Source organism: Protopterus annectens, chromosome 3.part1 (genome assembly GCF_019279795.1).
Source record: "Protopterus annectens isolate FY-2018-M chromosome 3.part1, PAN1.0, whole genome shotgun sequence".
NCBI classification, from domain to species: Eukaryota; Metazoa; Chordata; order Ceratodontiformes; family Protopteridae; genus Protopterus; species Protopterus annectens.
The window spans coordinates 1,093,885,900-1,093,904,894 of record NC_056732.1 but is presented as its reverse complement, the minus strand read 5'-3'; the positions used below and the strand labels follow the sequence as shown (position 1 = coordinate 1,093,904,894).

Genomic DNA, 18,995 nt, shown 5'->3' with positions numbered 1-18,995 from the left:
ATAATTCTTTACCTTTAAAAATTAAACAATTCCATCATAATGCTAAATCAGTTCTAACATTCTTCCAAAAGCTGCATTTCAACTTGAATGAACTATGCAACAACACTCTTTATGCCAATCTCCTTTTCTTTCTGTACAAGAATTGCACTTTTCTACATTATTGGCATGAATTCAGGTATTCCTACTATTCCAGTTTCCTTCTCATAAGTTTCTTCACTTTTCTTCCTACCTTCCACACTCATTCTGGCTGGCATCCTGCACTCCAGCATATCTTCTTCATAACTGTGTATTGTACCAGACCAGTCACACTAGACAAAGGACAATGCTTCCTTTTGCAAAGCTGCATTAAACAACTACTCTCTGCATTACTTGCATATAATTTGCTTCATCACATATACAGATTTTGATTTAGAACTGATTTCATACAAAGAGAAGAATTCTTTCAGTAAGCCTTGACATCTCCTACCGACGCTCAACTGGTAATGGACTGGAAGCATCCATGTTCCTTCCTAAGAACTTCTTTAATGTCAGATGTCCAGGTAATACTTGGACACAGTTTACCAGCTGACAAGTTATTATGAAAAATGTTATTCTTTACATAACTACGCTACAAAATCTAAACAGATATATTACTATTTAAAGATAGGCCATTTGACTGCTAGTTATTTGGAATATGTAACACACCCATTGCAAAGACACTTAAACTCAATTTTTTTTAGTTATATTTTCATGTTTTGGAACAGTGAAAAAATCAATATTCACAAGTGCTCACTTTCACAAAGTGAAGGGCCTATTTCATCTGGCTACGTTGTGAGTTTAGCACCAAGTATTAATGCAAATTAAGGTAATGGAACTAAATTTCAACTCAGACAAATGCATTTCATTTATGGAGTTTCATACAATCCGAAAGTACTCTGCCATTCCTTTAATAATTTTCTTCTCAGTATGCGGCCTCAATACTCCTTTTGCTATTCAGCATCAGATATAAAGTCGGGATATATAATTTATCTTCACTATACTTTCCTACTTCTTTGTAAAATCAACGGACATGAGGGCTTTCAATTCCAAGATGAAGTTTCCTTTAACTGCATTGTTATTACAAACATCAGATTCAACAACACCAACCTTTCCGCCTGCTACCATTATGGCAATATCAGTCTCATGCATATTTCTCATTACATCTGGCCAGATGAACAAAGCCAAAGATGTACTTTAAGAAATTGTCCTGCATCTGTGCTACTTCATAAGGAAACTTAGCTTCACTGGCATTACAAATTGGTTAGGCAGTCTGTAAAACTCACAGGGAGATCAGAACATAACAGATCTCCCTCATCTAGAACGTGGACACAGATAATATTCTGTGCAATCACTGAAGTTTCAAAATTAATTTTGCTTAAGATCCTTTCTGTCATTAAATGGTCAGTATGATATGGCATCCTGTGTGTCTATCAATGGAAGAATCATCGTAAAATTTACAATCACAAATATTGCACAACGCTATCTAAACGTGCAGCAGCCAATGCATGCCATATGATGCAACCTCTTATAAAGCATTTGCATAATATAAACAATACCTGGACACAGTTCAGCATATTCTAACTTATTCCTTTTGGTACCTCTGAGAATAACCAGTATTGTTCTATTTTCATATCATTCTGCTGCCAGACATCACTTCCCACATATTGCATAGTGCTACAAAAACTGAAAGGTTTGCTTTCTACAGCTGTAATACGGCATTCAGAATGAAAACTCGTTAAAGTAGCCAAAGCCTTTAGAAGTGCTTTCTGACTCATCCTTTCAACTCTGCTACATTTTACACAAGGAAAAGCAGCTGGTGGGGATATGCTGCATACAGCCACATGCAAATGGGGATGACTATTCCAGGTATTAAGTTCTGCAGGAGGAAAATCAGATCACAGCAAGTGAAAATGAAACCACTGCATCTTTTGAGCCAATAAATTAATTCAGAGCAAATTAATTTAAATATACTGAAATATTATATCAGTGTCTAATGGTGATGGGTGACTGACTGCACAACCTAGCAGCATACTAACATCAAGCATCATCCAAAGCCTTTTTCCTTGTAACAAATTGTGAGCTGAGAGACAGCCAAAAGTGATAGACCTGCTTCCAAGGTTTAACCCTCACAAGATACATAGTAGAAAGGAAGAAACATCAAATCTAGACTATAAATTCCTTTGTAGACAATGTCAAATGTAACGTCCCCATTGGGGAACATAATACAGAGATTTCAAAAAATCTTCTCTCACGCTAATAAGAAAGTTAGCACAACCTTGCTCTAGAAGAAAATTCTACATCTTCCCATATCCATCTGTGAAGAACTGAGAGGAATATTTTATCAATCGTGCTGCCATCAATCAGGAGTTCTAAATTGCAACAAGTCAAGAGAGTGCACTGACACCAAATCAATCAGGTCATGACTGGAAGAAAATTCTAACCCCAAGATATGCACACAGCAAGCGTGATGCCTCCCTGTGTATCAGAAATTTTCATCACATTCTAATCTTAAATTCCCTCTGAAGTGTTAATGTACCTCAGGTTCAAAAAATATGATCCTCATTTGTACCGGGTAAGAGAATGTCCTGCCATTTTTTTATCATATGGATGGCTGTAGTCTCCTTAGGTGGAGAGATAATTTTCCATCCATAACTTCAGAGAACTACAACTAAGGGTGATCATACTGCAGCACATTTGCACAAAAGAGAATCATTGCTCCAACGTAAAATACATGTCTATGAAATATAATGCAAACAACAATGTAAATGGATTAACATGTATGAAAAATAGAATTAACATTATCCCAAAGCCAGTTAGTTCACATTAAAATCTACTTCTACTGGGAAAATAAAAGCAACCAAATTTGCAGTGGGAACCATAAAGACAGCGTCTAAAATAAATCTAAAGAAAAAGTGGAATTTCAAAAAATTCCACCTCTGACCCAAAGTTATGTAGACTAGCTAAATGATAATCCAAAGCATGGTGACAATTTCCCCTTTCCTTCATGTCCTGCAGGAGAACAAATGAATACTCATATTCCATACCTGGGACAAAACTTCTGTGTCATATGTTGTGTTGCTTGCTAGCACTTCTATTTTCATGCCTTTAGTATCCTATAGGTAAGCTGCAAAATCCTTGCCGGTGACAAAAAAAAAAAAAATAAAATGAAAACAAAAATTTGCAACACATACAGCAGTGGTACAGGCAGGACACTGCTACAGACAAAATATAAGACAAACCGCAGAGATGCATACCATAAAAGGGCCCAGTGGCCTAATGGATAAGGCATCAGCCTCCGGAGCTGGGGATTGTGGGTTCAAGTCCCACCTGGGTCGATAATTCTTTACCTTTAAAAATTAAACAATTCCATCATAATGCTAAATCAGTTCTAACATTCTTCCAAAAGCTGCATTTCAACTTGAATGAACTATGCAACAACACTCTTTATGCCAATCTCCTTTTCTTTCTGTACAAGAATTGCACTTTTCTACATTATTGGCATGAATTCAGGTATTCCTACTATTCCAGTTTCCTTCTCATAAGTTTCTTCACTTTTCTTCCTACCTTCCACACTCATTCTGGCTGGCATCCTGCACTCCAGCATATCTTCTTCATAACTGTGTATTGTACCAGACCAGTCACACTAGACAAAGGACAATGCTTCCTTTTGCAAAGCTGCATTAAACAACTACTCTCTGCATTACTTGCATATAATTTGCTTCATCACATATACAGATTTTGATTTAGAACTGATTTCATACAAAGAGAAGAATTCTTTCAGTAAGCCTTGACATCTCCTACCGACGCTCAACTGGTAATGGACTGGAAGCATCCATGTTCCTTCCTAAGAACTTCTTTAATGTCAGATGTCCAGGTAATACTTGGACACAGTTTACCAGCTGACAAGTTATTATGAAAAATGTTATTCTTTACATAACTACGCTACAAAATCTAAACAGATATATTACTATTTAAAGATAGGCCATTTGACTGCTAGTTATTTGGAATATGTAACACACCCATTGCAAAGACACTTAAACTCAATTTTTTTTAGTTATATTTTCATGTTTTGGAACAGTGAAAAATCAATATTCACAAGTGCTCACTTTCACAAAGTGAAGGGCCTATTTCATCTGGCTACGTTGTGAGTTTAGCACCAAGTATTAATGCAAATTAAGGTAATGGAACTAAATTTCAACTCAGACAAATGCATTTCATTTATGGAGTTTCATACAATCCGAAAGTACTCTGCCATTCCTTTAATAATTTTCTTCTCAGTATGCGGCCTCAATACTCCTTTTGCTATTCAGCATCAGATATAAAGTCGGGATATATAATTTATCTTCACTATACTTTCCTACTTCTTTGTAAAATCAACGGACATGAGGGCTTTCAATTCCAAGATGAAGTTTCCTTTAACTGCATTGTTATTACAAACATCAGATTCAACAACACCAACCTTTCCGCCTGCTACCATTATGGCAATATCAGTCTCATGCATATTTCTCATTACATCTGGCCAGATGAACAAAGCCAAAGATGTACTTTAAGAAATTGTCCTGCATCTGTGCTACTTCATAAGGAAACTTAGCTTCACTGGCATTACAAATTGGTTAGGCAGTCTGTAAAACTCACAGGGAGATCAGAACATAACAGATCTCCCCTCATCTAGAACGTGGACACAGATAATATTCTGTGCAATCACTGAAGTTTCAAAATTAATTTTGCTTAAGATCCTTTCTGTCATTAAATGGTCAGTATGATATGGCATCCTGTGTGTCTATCAATGGAAGAATCATCGTAAAATTTACAATCACAAATATTGCACAACGCTATCTAAACGTGCAGCAGCCAATGCATGCCATATGATGCAACCTCTTATAAAGCATTTGCATAATATAAACAATACCTGGACACAGTTCAGCATATTCTAACTTATTCCTTTTGGTACCTCTGAGAATAACCAGTATTGTTCTATTTTCATATCATTCTGCTGCCAGACATCACTTCCCACATATTGCATAGTGCTACAAAAACTGAAAGGTTTGCTTTCTACAGCTGTAATACGGCATTCAGAATGAAAACTCGGGAAAGTAGCCAAAGCCTTTAGAAGTGCTTTCTGACTCATCCTTTCAACTCTGCTACATTTTACACAAGGAAAAGCAGCTGGTGGGGATATGCTGCATACAGCCACATGCAAATGGGGATGACTATTCCAGGTATTAAGTTCTGCAGGAGGAAAATCAGATCACAGCAAGTGAAAATGAAACCACTGCATCTTTTGAGCCAATAAATTAATTCAGAGCAAATTAATTTAAATATACTGAAATATTATATCAGTGTCTAATGGTGATGGGTGACTGACTGCACAACCTAGCAGCATACTAACATCAAGCATCATCCAAAGCCTTTTTCCTTGTAACAAATTGTGAGCTGAGAGACAGCCAAAAGTGATAGACCTGCTTCCAAGGTTTAACCCTCACAAGATACATAGTAGAAAGGAAGAAACATCAAATCTAGACTATAAATTCCTTTGTAGACAATGTCAAATGTAACGTCCCCATTGGGGAACATAATACAGAGATTTTGAAAAATCTTCTCTCACGCTAATAAGAAAGTTAGCACAACCTTGCTCTAGAAGAAAATTCTACATCTTCCCATATCCATCTGTGAAGAACTGAGAGGAATATTTTATCAATCGTGCTGCCATCAATCAGGAGTTCTAAATTGCAACAAGTCAAGAGAGTGCACTGACACCAAATCAATCAGGTCATGACTGGAAGAAAATTCTAACCCCAAGATATGCACACAGCAAGCGTGATGCCTCCCTGTGTATCAGAAATTTTCATCACATTCTAATCTTAAATTCCCTCTGAAGTGTTAATGTACCTCAGGTTCAAAAAATATGATCCTCATTTGTACCGGGTAAGAGAATGTCCTGCCATTTTTTTTTATCATATGGATGGCTGTAGTCTCCTTAGGTGGAGAGATAATTTTCCATCCATAACTTCAGAGAACTACAACTAAGGGTGATCATACTGCAGCACATTTGCACAAAAGAGAATCATTGCTCCAACGTAAAATACATGTCTATGAAATATAATGCAAACAACAATGTAAATGGATTAACATGTATGAAAAATAGAATTAACATTATCCCAAAGCCAGTTAGTTCACATTAAAATCTACTTCTACTTCGGGAAAATAAAAGCAACCAAATTTGCAGTGGGAACCATAAAGACAGCGTCTAAAATAAATCTAAAGAAAAAGTGGAATTTCAAAAAATTCCACCTCTGACCCAAAGTTATGTAGACTAGCTAAATGATAATCCAAAGCATGGTGACAATTTCCCCTTTCCTTCATGTCCTGCAGGAGAACAAATGAATACTCATATTCCATACCTGGGACAAAACTTCTGTGTCATATGTTGTGTTGCTTGCTAGCACTTCTATTTTCATGCCTTTAGTATCCTATAGGTAAGCTGCAAAATCCTTGCCGGTGACAAAAAAAAAAAATAAAATAAAATGAAAACAAAAATTTGCAACACATACAGCAGTGGTACAGGCAGGACACTGCTACAGACAAAATATAAGACAAACCGCAGAGATGCATACCATAAAAGGGCCCAGTGGCCTAATGGATAAGGCATCAGCCTCCGGAGCTGGGGATTGTGGGTTCAAGTCCCACCTGGGTCGATAATTCTTTACCTTTAAAAATTAAACAATTCCATCATAATGCTAAATCAGTTCTAACATTCTTCCAAAAGCTGCATTTCAACTTGAATGAACTATGCAACAACACTCTTTATGCCAATCTCCTTTTCTTTCTGTACAAGAATTGCACTTTTCTACATTATTGGCATGAATTCAGGTATTCCTACTATTCCAGTTTCCTTCTCATAAGTTTCTTCACTTTTCTTCCTACCTTCCACACTCATTCTGGCTGGCATCCTGCACTCCAGCATATCTTCTTCATAACTGTGTATTGTACCAGACCAGTCACACTAGACAAAGGACAATGCTTCCTTTTGCAAAGCTGCATTAAACAACTACTCTCTGCATTACTTGCATATAATTTGCTTCATCACATATACAGATTTTGATTTAGAACTGATTTCATACAAAGAGAAGAATTCTTTCAGTAAGCCTTGACATCTCCTACCGACGCTCAACTGGTAATGGACTGGAAGCATCCATGTTCCTTCCTAAGAACTTCTTTAATGTCAGATGTCCAGGTAATACTTGGACACAGTTTACCAGCTGACAAGTTATTATGAAAAATGTTATTCTTTACATAACTACGCTACAAAATCTAAACAGATATATTACTATTTAAAGATAGGCCATTTGACTGCTAGTTATTTGGAATATGTAACACACCCATTGCAAAGACACTTAAACTCAATTTTTTTTAGTTATATTTTCATGTTTTGGAACAGTGAAAAAATCAATATTCACAAGTGCTCACTTTCACAAAGTGAAGGGCCTATTTCATCTGGCTACGTTGTGAGTTTAGCACCAAGTATTAATGCAAATTAAGGTAATGGAACTAAATTTCAACTCAGACAAATGCATTTCATTTATGGAGTTTCATACAATCCGAAAGTACTCTGCCATTCCTTTAATAATTTTCTTCTCAGTATGCGGCCTCAATACTCCTTTTGCTATTCAGCATCAGATATAAAGTCGGGATATATAATTTATCTTCACTATACTTTCCTACTTCTTTGTAAAATCAACGGACATGAGGGCTTTCAATTCCAAGATGAAGTTTCCTTTAACTGCATTGTTATTACAAACATCAGATTCAACAACACCAACCTTTCCGCCTGCTACCATTATGGCAATATCAGTCTCATGCATATTTCTCATTACATCTGGCCAGATGAACAAAGCCAAAGATGTACTTTAAGAAATTGTCCTGCATCTGTGCTACTTCATAAGGAAACTTAGCTTCACTGGCATTACAAATTGGTTAGGCAGTCTGTAAAACTCACAGGGAGATCAGAACATAACAGATCTCCCCTCATCTAGAACGTGGACACAGATAATATTCTGTGCAATCACTGAAGTTTCAAAATTAATTTTGCTTAAGATCCTTTCTGTCATTAAATGGTCAGTATGATATGGCATCCTGTGTGTCTATCAATGGAAGAATCATCGTAAAATTTACAATCACAAATATTGCACAACGCTATCTAATCGTGCAGCAGCCAATGCATGCCATATGATGCAACCTCTTATAAAGCATTTGCATAATATAAACAATACCTGGACACAGTTCAGCATATTCTAACTTATTCCTTTTGGTACCTCTGAGAATAACCAGTATTGTTCTATTTTCATATCATTCTGCTGCCAGACATCACTTCCCACATATTGCATAGTGCTACAAAAACTGAAAGGTTTGCTTTCTACAGCTGTAATACGGCATTCAGAATGAAAACTCGGAAAGTAGCCAAAGCCTTTAGAAGTGCTTTCTGACTCATCCTTTCAACTCTGCTACATTTTACACAAGGAAAAGCAGCTGGTGGGGATATGCTGCATACAGCCACATGCAAATGGGGATGACTATTCCAGGTATTAAGTTCTGCAGGAGGAAAATCAGATCACAGCAAGTGAAAATGAAACCACTGCATCTTTTGAGCCAATAAATTAATTCAGAGCAAATTAATTTAAATATACTGAAATATTATATCAGTGTCTAATGGTGATGGGTGACTGACTGCACAACCTAGCAGCATACTAACATCAAGCATCATCCAAAGCCTTTTCCTTGTAACAAATTGTGAGCTGAGAGACAGCCAAAAGTGATAGACCTGCTTCCAAGGTTTAACCCTCACAAGATACATAGTAGAAAGGAAGAAACATCAAATCTAGACTATAAATTCCTTTGTAGACAATGTCAAATGTAACGTCCCCATTGGGGAACATAATACAGAGATTTTGAAAAATCTTCTCTCACGCTAATAAGAAAGTTAGCACAACCTTGCTCTAGAAGAAAATTCTACATCTTCCCATATCCATCTGTGAAGAACTGAGAGGAATATTTTATCAATCGTGCTGCCATCAATCAGGAGTTCTAAATTGCAACAAGTCAAGAGAGTGCACTGACACCAAATCAATCAGGTCATGACTGGAAGAAAATTCTAACCCCAAGATATGCACACAGCAAGCGTGATGCCTCCCTGTGTATCAGAAATTTTCATCACATTCTAATCTTAAATTCCCTCTGAAGTGTTAATGTACCTCAGGTTCAAAAAAATATGATCCTCATTTGTACCGGGTAAGAGAATATGCTGCCATTTTTTTTTATCATATGGATGGCTGTAGTCTCCTTAGGTGGAGAGATAATTTTCCATCCATAACTTCAGAGAACTACAACTAAGGGTGATCATACTGCAGCACATTTGCACAAAAGAGAATCATTGCTCCAACGTAAAATACATGTCTATGAAATATAATGCAAACAACAATGTAAATGGATTAACATGTATGAAAAATAGAATTAACATTATCCCAAAGCCAGTTAGTTCACATTAAAATCTACTTCTACTTCGGGAAAATAAAAGCAACCAAATTTGCAGTGGGAACCATAAAGACAGCGTCTAAAATAAATCTAAAGAAAAAGTGGAATTTCAAAAAATTCCACCTCTGACCCAAAGTTATGTAGACTAGCTAAATGATAATCCAAAGCATGGTGACAATTTCCCCTTTCCTTCATGTCCTGCAGGAGAACAAATGAATACTCATATTCCATACCTGGGACAAAACTTCTGTGTCATATGTTGTGTTGCTTGCTAGCACTTCTATTTTCATGCCTTTGATTTCCTGTATACACAATGCTTGCTAAATACATAAAGAAAATATGGAATATTACTTGAAATCTGTCCTTAAAAACCCCAACTCTGTCTTTTGCTCTATGGTAGGGGGTAATGTTTTGAATACTTTTAATGTCATAATCTCTAGAAAGGTTCAGAAAAGTATTAATCTACAGCTACTTCATTTTTTCTCCTGCTCTAGCTTCAATAATAAAGGAATCAAAGTTGTGCAACCATCGCTTCCAATTTTCTGCCATATTGTTGTGTAGAGCAGTTAAAGCTACTATAGATATAAGCAGAAAGCTACAAATCAAAGTCGAAAGGGATGTTGATGAAGTATGGGATACCTCATCAAATGAGGGAAGAATGGGAATTTTTATACAGATCTTTAAGGAGAATATCAGCAACCATGCAGAATGTTATACTCATGATGTAACTGAAAGCATAATAAGAACGAATTCAACTAGGGAAAACATTTGTATGTCTCCAAAATATGCAACAATATCTGGAAGAATTAGGATTTTTATCTGGAAGTGTTTCCATGGGTACTTTTATACCCCAAATAGACTCCGGAGAATTTTTCCATGGGTAGATGGCAAATGTTGAAGGTGTTATAGAGAAGAAGGAAGTAACTGGGAACATATGTTTTGGGAGTGTAATGACTTGTCTGCCTTTACAAATTCTCTGCTGAGTACTATGTCAAGAATACTGGAAGAGCAAATGGGTGTAACTAAGGAAAGGATTTTTTTTATGAGATACAGGATCTGAATTGCCTAAACATAGTAAGGTTTTGTAAAGTCTAATTCTGGTGGCTGCCAAAAAAGTAATTATTTCAAAATGGAAATCAAAATCTACACAAACTATATCTCAAGCAGTGAATATTGTAACAGAAATAAAAGAAGAGGAACTGGGATCTTTTGAAAGGGGTATGTGTAAATTATAAAGAACAAAATGGAAACTGTAGGAACAATACATGCAGAAAACATTTTGGAGGAGGAATAAGGTTTAAGGAAAGGTAGGAAAATAATAATTTATGTAATGTTGGAAAACTTATATAATTTCTAACTATATATGTGATGTATAATGTTTGTAAATATGAATCTGTTAATATGGTTTGATTACTTTTTGATAAATGTATGTTTGCCTGTGTCACAAGTGATAAGTCAGTGAAGGTGTTTAAAAATTGTTGTGTAGAACAAGGTGCACTTGCACTTAGTATTAGCGCAGGTATGGATGACATGATCTCTTAGTAAATGTCATCTAAAGAATGGGAAGGCTACTCATTTAGTTTGAAGAGCTACTCAAAAGGTAAATGATTGATTCATCTGCAATACTTTTATTTGGTTTCTGCTTTGTTTGATGAGCAGTCACTTGGGTTGTATGTTTATTGTTTACATCACTGTAATAAAAGGTTATGTTGTTATGCAAGTTGTTTCACTCTTTTGACAATGTTTTATTTTTTTATTTCATCATTTGAGTTATCTGATCACTTTTTTTTCTTTTATTTTCTTCTTTTCATCTAGGACTCTGTTTATTTTAACATTGTTCATTTCTCCTGGTGGGCCAATGGTTGTTGAATAATGGTGATGCTATTTCTTTCCAACAGTTTCAAAGTTGGTGATGGTAGCATGAACAATGGGTGTCTCTTACAGCAATGTCACTATTAGATTGACATTAATCTTGCTAGTAAAATCAAATTCTTAAGTGATACTCGATCTCAGTCTGACGTCATGTGATATTCAGTTCATTCAACATTATCTTACTTCAGAATTGATGACAAAAAGGAGAAGCAAAAAAGCCAGCATAAGATGCACCCATTCCACCTACTGACATGGCAGTACTTGATCAAGCAGGGAAAACATGAGTCACACAACAAGTAAGTTAGCTTACAGGTAAATTAACCTAAACGTTGTACATTGTACCTTACAGTACTAACCTCTCAAGACAGTGAATTGCTGTGCTTTGCATTACAGAAGTCATGTTCATAGACAACTGTTTAATCCTTAAAGAAACAAACATAGTATGTGAGAGATGCACATATACAGTTTCACTGAAAGCAAGAATCATGCATACAAACAATGTTGCCGAGAGCACACACACACACACACACACACACACACACACACACACACACACACACACACACACACACACACACACACACTCTACATCCACCACACATAGACCAGCCTATGCTGAGGCACTAAAAAGCAATTTTCCCAAACCTCAAGACTTCCTAAGCCTATAAACATCAATGCCTATCCTCAGCAATCTCTAGATCACCAAAAACAACACCAAACAACACACATACACCTGCACCCAGTGGAGTCCCAAGAGCAAAGCCCATAAGGCAAGCCAACATGTTACCCAGGGGTCTTGTCATACAAGAATCTATTGCTCATCACAGATGCTCCACTCATCAGAGTGAATAAAGAGAAGATAATGGTTAGTTGCTTACCTGGAGCCAGGATCCACCAAGTTATGCATGCACTGAAGTCACTGTACCACAGGTATCAGTGTAATTCTATCATAGTCCATGTGGGTGTTAATGACCTAAGACATACTTTCCTGAACTATATTATGACAGACATTGTTGATCTGTGTGAATATATGTCTCAGGCAGGCATGTGCCATGTATTGAGCAGCACTCTACTTTCACACTAAGGATGATGCCACAAGATGAATAAAAAGATGGCTGACTTCAATAATTGGCTTAGTTTCCAGTGTCTTTCCAGGGGAATACAATATCTGTCAGCATGGGAGGACATGGTTAGCAAACCACATTGGTTTGCAAAGGGTGGTCTCCACCTGACTTCCATAAGCTTCCGAGTACTGGCTAAAATGTTATCCATCCCCTTAGAGCCTTTTCAGGCAATCCAAAATTGACAAACCTACTGACATAGCAATTAAAACTCAAAGAGACCAAAAGGTGTTACAGCTCAATGCTAGGAGCCTAAAAAAAGAAACTCCACACCCTACAAGGTCTCCTCACCTCGGAGAAAATAGACATCTGTGCCATTACTGAGACACGGTTTAAATCTACAGAAAGCAATCCAGATGTGCAAGGTTTCAGTGCCTTCCACACATTTAGACCATCAGCTGCACAGACAAGGACAAAAGGTAGAGGAGTCTCAATCTGTATTAACAACAAGCATAACTCTACATTGGTTCAACAGAGTCGTGCCCTGGAATTTATTCATGTGCAAATCACCATAGACAAAGTCCCATTCCTTATTTTATCAAGCTATAGGTCACTCTCTATATCCCTAGGATCCCATAACTCGAACCTAGATCTACTGGAGATGCGCACCATTACGTATAAATATATACTGCCTCATACTCACAGGCAAAAAGCTTCCTGGACTTTATTAACAAAAACACTCTTAACCAGATAGTGTGCTCATCCATCAGAGCTTCAAACATACTGGACCTGGTACTCACCCCCCCCCCATGTCATGTCCTCACTTGTGAAGGTCAGACCCCAAAATGTTCTCCTTTGAAATAAAAATCAACTCTGTAACCCCAGAAAACCCTGTAACAGTTTGGAACTACTGCAAAGAAAACTACAGCCTATTAAGTCATAGTTTATCAAAAGTCACTGCTACTCCCAACCCCAAGTTCGCAGCAACCTATGCAGTGTTGCTCACAGAGACCCTATACAACCATGTAAATGGCTATATAGAGGATGATGTAGTTACTAAAAGTAAGCCCAAAACAAACTTTAAAAATAAACAACACTGGTAGAATCCTAACCTTAATAAGGTTTATAACAAAAGGAAAAAGTCATGTTTAAAATCAGGAAGAACAATTCCCACAATGATAGGAGCTCTCTAATTACACTAAACAGGAAGTTAAGAGGACTAATTAAGTTCATCAAGGCCATCTACAAGGTCAAAATGGCCTCACAGGCTAAATGCAACCAAAAGACCTTCTACAGCTATGCCCAAAACATCAAAGGTAGCACACACCAGTGGCAGTCATTGCTGCCACCTTCACTGAGCACGGCAACATTGAGAATTAGCTGTCTGACAAATTCAGCTCAAGCTTCACCACCCACTGCCCCTGCCTCCTCCCATGAAATACCTACTAGCACCCCCCAAACTATTAACACAGAACAAGTCCTGGCAGCACTCACTAAAGGCAAAAACACAGCCTCAATGGGCCCTGACAATATCCCAGATTGCCTCCTAAATAGCTGGAAACAAGACCTATCAGGACCACTGGTGTCACTTTTCAACTATAGCCTCAAAACAGGATTTTTACCATGAGAAGGGAAGACTGCAAAGGTGATCTCACTTCAAAAGGGTTGACCAAAAGCGTATCTCAGAAACTACAGACCAATTAGTCTGACTAGCCTAATATGCAAAGCCAAGAAATGAATTATCATGGAAATGATCAACAAAGACATAGGCAACCTTTAGACAATGGAGTCAACCCAGTTTGGGTTTGTCAAGGGAAAGTACATGCCTACTAAACCTGCTGGACTTCTTTGAGAAGGTCACTAAGACAACGGATGGGTAAAGTGGTGCATACTGTCTACCGATACTTAGCTAAGGCATTTTGTACAGTACACCACTTAGGTATAGTTGACAAACTCGCCAAACTAGGTATAGTTTTTTAGATTGCCAGCTGGCTCACAGAAAGGACCCAGAAAGTCAGGTTTTGTGATACCACCTCCACTAAGAAACCAGTCACCAGCAGGGTGCTTCAGGGCTCTGTGCTGGGACTCCTATTTGGCATCTCCTTCTCAGTGGTAAAAATTTATGTCAAGGGCCTTTGGCTGGCCAAGTCTACAGATGACTGCAGACTAGGAGCTATCATAGATTCCCATATGACATAACCATCTTACAAGAGGTTTTATACAGGCAAAAGACTGCTGCCAAAGTCACTGACTAAAACCTAATACCAAGAAATGCATTATAGTGCCTTTTGGCAAAACTGCCACCCAAGCTAATTACTCCATTGATAAGACACCCCTTAGAGCAAACACAGAAGTCAGGGATCTGGAAACATATGTAGATAGTAATCTGCACCAACATGTGACCAAGGTAGTAAGAAAATCATTCTATGTCACCAAACTTATAAGTAGGGGCACGGCATCTAGGACCAAGAAAGTCAGACTGCCACTTTATTTGGCCCTTATCAGACCAGTCATTGAATATAATGCCCCTTTCACCATGCATGTGACCAGACATATGCAACAGTTGGAATGCATATAATGGTTCCTCACCAGGAGAATTGAGGGTACAAAAACATTGTCCTGTATGGATCAGCTTAAAGCCCTATCTATGCCTGGCACACAATGCATCCTTGGATCCAGCTTCGATGGAATTTTTATGTATCTGCAAAGGAACAGCCAGAATCACTAGATCTAAGGATTTAAATTTTGCTTGTGACATAAATAAGATATGTTGGCAAGACAGGTATGTGTCTCAGAGAAACCCCATGTTCTGGAGCACATTCGCCATTCATGTGAAGCAGAGTCCATCTCTAACCCTATTTAAGTGTAACCTTGACCAAAGGATAGGAAATTGGAAATTCACCCCACGTCTGTCCCCCATGTATCTGATAGACAGAGACAGACAGTAATGCCCAAACTAACATACCCCCACCATAACCTCTAGAAACTTCCTAAATAACACACTCCCCCAATGAATGCCCATGACATATAGGGACATAACTGGGTTAGATTTCATGGCTAGGCTTATAAAGGCCCTGGTGGTTGTTAGCCAAGATTATACCAATGAGTCTATGAACTCATAAGAAAGCAATCAGCTAATGACTTGGTAGTGGGCTGTTTCTTTGCTGGATGCCTTGTTTTTCTTTTTCATGAAAGAAACAAGAAGCTGCTCATGATGCTAAATTAATTATGTGTTCTGCACTTAATATGTCACAGCCCAGTGTACAGCCATGTAGTGTAATATTATTTCACATTCATTTTTTTTCATTTTAAAATAGAAAATTGGAAACTGAATCAAATGATTCAGAATAAATTCAGTGGCCACCACCAACACAATTGAATGGTTTGTTCTTAAAAATATAATTTCCTTGTTCATAGTTTCATAGGGTCACAGATGTTTACTAGGCTAATGACCACAGGCACCTTTTTAAGTCTAGCCATGCATCCCACATCTCTGATAAGTTCTGATACCCTTGACAAGTATAAGCAGGGGCTTGGGAGATGAAACATTTACAAGCTAGGGACTGAGAGATGAACAATTTACAGGTTGCCTGTGTCCATTAAAGACATAGGTGCAAACCATGGATGAATTTCCTGTTCCCCATCCAATTGTCCAAGTTTCACTTTAATTGGGTTAGGGAGGAACTCTGCTTCACATAGATGGGGAACCTACTCCAGTGACTGGGTAATCTCTGGGATACATACCTGTCTCTCCAGCAGGTGCTATTTATATCACAGGCAAGGTTCAAGTTCTTAGAACAGATAATTCTGGAGCTGTTTGTTTTGCAGATATGGTCCATCACAGTGGAGTCTGACAATGTCCTGTATGTCAGATGTCAGGCATAGATCTCCCCTCAATCACATACACACTCAAGTCTCTCAGCAACAGGTACTGTTCTGACTTTGTCATAGTCCATGTTGGCGTGAATGATTTGAGACATACCTCCCTGGACTATATGAACAGAGACATGATTGAACTCACTGAATATGTGTCCCAGGTGGGTATGTCCCTAGCCTTAAGCAGCATTCCACCGTTACCCAGAATGATACCTCAATACAAACAGAAAATGATTGACTTTAACAATTGGCTCAGTTTCTGGTGTCATTCCAGGGTGATCTAGTACCTGACAGCCTGGGAAGATATGATCAACAGACCATGACGGCTTTGCCAGAGATGGCCTGCATCTGTCTCATTTGCACTTCAGGCTTCTGGCAAAGGCTCTTCCCTCCCCCATAGTGCCTATTTTAGGAGAAGTGAGTTTAATACTACCAACATAAAAATTTTAACAAAACACAAATTAAAAATCATACTGATAAACGTTAGGAGCCTAGACATGAAACTGCACTCACTGCAAGCATTCTTAGCCTTGGAAAATTCTGACATCTGCACAGTCACAGAAATCTGGTTCAAAGCTACGGAGAGCACACCACCCTTACCTGGTTACTCATCCCATCATACATTCAGACCCCAAACTGTGGGCAGTAAAGCCAAAGGAGGTGGAGTTTCAATATATATTAAACACATACACACCTCCAGACTGGTCAAACAGTATGACACACAGGAGACACTCCAAGTGCAGTTAACCATTGATAAGACCCCTATACAAATCATAGCTAGCTTCAGCCCCCAAATATAACTCAAGATGCCCAATCCACCTATCTGGACCTCTTTGAATCTATCAACATTCAACCCTTTACCCTGATCCTGGGTGACTTTAACTACTCAAGCATAGATTGGAAGAACCACTCATGCCAGAGCACTAATGCCCAGAGATTCCTTGATTTTGTCAATGCAAATGCTCTGGAACAGCTAGTCAACACCCCAACAAGAGGTGGTAATATGTTGTACTTAGTATTAACCAACATGAGTAACCACTGCAGCATCCCTGCAGTATCATCCTCCCTGGTAAGATCTGACAATAAAGTGGTCACTTTACTTTTGAAGTCACCATCTCCCCCAACTCTCCTCTAGCTAGGGTCAAACAAAAAAAACTTCTCCAAAGCTGATTACAGCCAGCCCCTCCCCCTCTCTAGGAAATGGCACCAGTATCCAAAACTATACCAAAGCACTATACGAGCATTTATATAGATGCATGGAATCAGGAATACCCGATAGGACTAAATCATCCTCCACAAGGAAGAGTAAACCTGTTTGGTGGACATCTGCAATAAATAAACTCTATAACAAAAGGAGAAAAATTGCTGTCCAGGACCAAGAAGGAGCAGGTGCCCAATTGGAAGCAATCTCTCCTTAGCCTGAACAAGCAAATAAGAGCACTAGTGAAATCCTCCAAAGCAAACTTCAACTCCAACTTGGCCACATCTACTAGAGGCAATCATAAGGCCTTCTCCACATATGTCCGCAATCTCAAAGGAAATACCCAGATCTGTTCAGAACTGGTGGTCAAGAACACCACATATACAAATGCTGTAGATATAGCACACTTGCTGACTAACAGATTCAGCAAAAACTTCATCCCTCTGCCCCTCATCAGTAAATCAGGACATTCTCAATACCTGACCCCTTCCCCTTATATATAGGGAACAGGTCATCCTGCTGTCTCAAAGGCAAAAAATACAGCCTCCATGGGACCCAATAACATTTCAGGTTGCATCCTACATGAACTCAGGCAGGAACGTCCAGCACCATTAGGCGACCTATTCAACCACAGCCTGAGTACCAGCTTTGTCACAATTGAGTGAAGGACAGCCACTGTCATCCCTTTGCACAAAGGTGGAGTGTCCACTGATCTGGGAAATTATAGACCCATCAACCTAACTAGCCTGATCTGCGAGGCTATGGAACAGATTATCATGGACCTCATTAACAAGGACATCGGCAACCTCCAAACACTCAATTCCACACAGTTTTGCTTCGTCAAGTGGAGGTTATGTCTATTAAAGTTGGTTGACTTCTTCAAGACAGTCACTAAAGCCATGGACGAGGGGAAGACGGTGCACACTGCCTACCTTGACCTGGCCAAAGCCTTCAACACTATTCCCCACTTGGGCATAATAGATAAACCCTCTTAACTAGGCATCAGTCTGTATGTGTACAAAATGTGCAAAATCCAGTCCACAGGAAATGGCTCGTAGTTTAAAAATACTATATTTTATTGCACCAAATGACACCCATTAAAATTAAAACAAATAAGCATTATTGTTACTATATTATATTGTTTAGGAACTTCATCAGATAAGTTACACACCGTTCATTCATCTTTTTAAAGAACTAATGAGTACTTTTGCATCAGCTTAAACATCAATGACACACCCCCAGGACAACCTATAAGAACCTTTAGATAATGCACACATTCAAACCATTAAAAATGATTAACACACCTTCTAAAAGCATAAATAAAAAGAAGTGCTAACCCCAAATGTGAATATCACTTTTTTAAAGCTTTTAGTTTTAATATACTTTTGAAAGGCATGGCTTCATTTAAGCTTGGCCAGTACCTTGTGTTTAGGCATACC

At 38.2% G+C, this 18,995-nt stretch overlaps 2 non-coding genes across 2 annotated transcripts; both read left to right on the top strand.

Moving 5' to 3' along the window:
* The first annotated feature begins 3,280 nt into the window (after positions 1-3,280).
* On the top strand, positions 3,281-3,353 carry TRNAR-CCG. Its single transcript has one exon. It is a non-coding gene; the product is annotated as a tRNA-Arg (tRNA).
* A 3,287-nt stretch (positions 3,354-6,640) lies between these two features.
* Positions 6,641-6,713, top strand: TRNAR-CCG. Its single transcript has one exon. It is a non-coding gene; the product is annotated as a tRNA-Arg (tRNA).
* The last annotated feature ends 12,282 nt before the right edge of the window (positions 6,714-18,995 follow it).